Genomic DNA, 2147 nt, shown 5'->3' on the forward strand with positions numbered 1-2147 from the left:
AACTTCAGTTTCCTCATCTATAAGATGGGGATAATAATAGCACCTGTTTCAGAATCATAAAGGTTAAATACATTAATGCAAGGGAGACACATATGTGCCTGGCACATAGTAAGCACTAGACAAGTGTGAGCTACTGCTATCGATACTCACTGTCTTCAACAGGGACGGAAGCTTCACACAGAAAATAGTAGGTTTCAGCCACTCACATGTTCTCCTGGTTCCTGAAACGAGCTGCCCTCACCCCACTTTGTCCAAGCACATCAACATAGTTGTCCTTTATCTCTGCAGGAATTCGATTCAAGACAACTGTCCTATGGCTTTCATCTGCGTAACAGAACAATAAAAGCAATGTTGGCTGTTTGGGGGGACAAGACAGGAGAGTTTAATCTTCAAACTTGATTGACCTGGATGCGTTCCTGTCAATATAAAAGATTTTGTCCAGAGCCGTGGAGAAGCCAAGGCCGGCCCTCTGCTTGTACTACCAGCTCATGGCCCAGTCGTAGTCCTGCTGCAGATTCTGCTGCAGAGTGTCGGCCACCTTCTTGTTGAGGGCCATGTTGGGCCTGCCAACCATGTTAGGGGGCGACTGAATGAAGGGGACAGATTTTTAAAGCCACCCGTGAGTTTGAGAAATTTTAGTTTCTGTTCCTCATTTTCAAAGCCAGCAGTATCCCACTGGCCAAACTGAGTTCTTGTCTGCTTCCTGGTGTCAGAAGCTTCCATCCTCCCCGACTCACGACCGATCTCTTCTTGCGAGCCCTTTCGCCTCACTTCGTCTATGTGCACCTCATCCATGTTGCCCTTCTTTTCCAACACTACCTCCAAGTCCGTGTCAGGCTCCTCCTCCCAAAGTTCTCCTGCCTCTTCTTCTTCCTATTAAGGGCTGGCAACTCAGTGTCTGCCTGCTCTGCCTTTTTCTTGGACTTCATTTTCTTTTTCACAGGGGCCTTTGGGTCATCTCCTATTGGGATGTATTCTGGAGCTTCAACTTTGACTGACTTCTTTATACTTCCTTTCCTACGGCTGCTCTCCACAGACCTGGAGAGCTCAGGGTGCCCCAGGGGGGTATCTCCCTCCTGGTGGATTTTCTTTTTCTTCTTCATCTTCATGTTGTGTTCCCTGGGGCTCCCCTGCTTCCATTTCTGTCCCGAGACTGCCTGCTCAGGGACGCCACCTTTCCCAACTGAGCAAGTGTACAAAGCATCCCTGGCCTCACAGATCCAAGTGTCCCTGGCTGAGAAGGCTGTAACTTCCTGTGCCTTCTTCTCCTTCTTGTGCTTTTTGAGCTTCTTGCCAACTCTGGTCACCTCCTCGCCCTGCCTGGGGTCTGTGGAAGTCTTCACCCTTGAGCCAGGGGACACGGACTTTCTTTCTTCTTCGTTTCCCTGCCGAGGGACTCAGATGGACCAAGTGCCTGCTTCGTGGGGCTGGGCGATGGCTCAATCCGTTTGGCACGTAACATGGTCTCAGGTTCTAGGAGTTCCTCGCAGACGGTGCTGTGACTCTTCTTTTTCTTCATTAGAGGCATTTCGGGTGCCTGCTCTTGGACCATATTCTTAGAGGGTGATGTGGCTGTTGTGGGACAAACCTCCGCAAAATAATTGTCACTGTTTAAAACAGAGTATTGAGTCTCTGGTTCTTTAACTACCTTCCTTTTCTTCTTCTTTTTCTCTGGGAACCCAAGGCCCAGGTCTCCCGAAAGCCGAACTTCCCCACCTCCACGTGAGAGCCCACTCCGCCGTGACCATCAATAACTTTTTATCTCAATGAATGACATTCAATTATATTCTTATTTATATATATATATATGGAAATATCCTTACTTATGTCACTCAGAGCCAATTTTATGTGAATAATGAACTATTTGGAATAATCAGTAGTTGCATTTCTTCTTTTCTGACTAGGACTGATTAGTCTACTTCTAACCATATAGGCTATTTGGAAGATAGAGCAATTTCAATGTAGATTAGTGATAACTGACATTTAAAATAAAGTAATAGGAATAAATGAGGTTACCAAGGTTAATTTGTACTAATTTATACTTAATAAACCACCACAGAGAAAATTATATCATAATAAACATAATATCATTGCCTTATCTCTACTAGTAATCACTCCATAATAACTCTCTAAGCTAGACATCAAGT

At 45.5% G+C, this 2147-nt stretch overlaps 1 pseudogene; it reads right to left on the reverse strand.

The window, feature by feature from the left end:
- Positions 1-382: 382 nt before the first annotated feature.
- Positions 383-1747, reverse strand: LOC103072182 (lysine-rich nucleolar protein 1 pseudogene; annotated as a pseudogene).
- Positions 1748-2147: the final 400 nt, after the last annotated feature.

This window comes from Lipotes vexillifer, unplaced genomic scaffold (genome assembly GCF_000442215.2).
Source record: "Lipotes vexillifer unplaced genomic scaffold, Lipotes_vexillifer_v1.1 scaffold65, whole genome shotgun sequence".
Classification (NCBI taxonomy): Eukaryota; Metazoa; Chordata; class Mammalia; order Artiodactyla; family Lipotidae; genus Lipotes; species Lipotes vexillifer.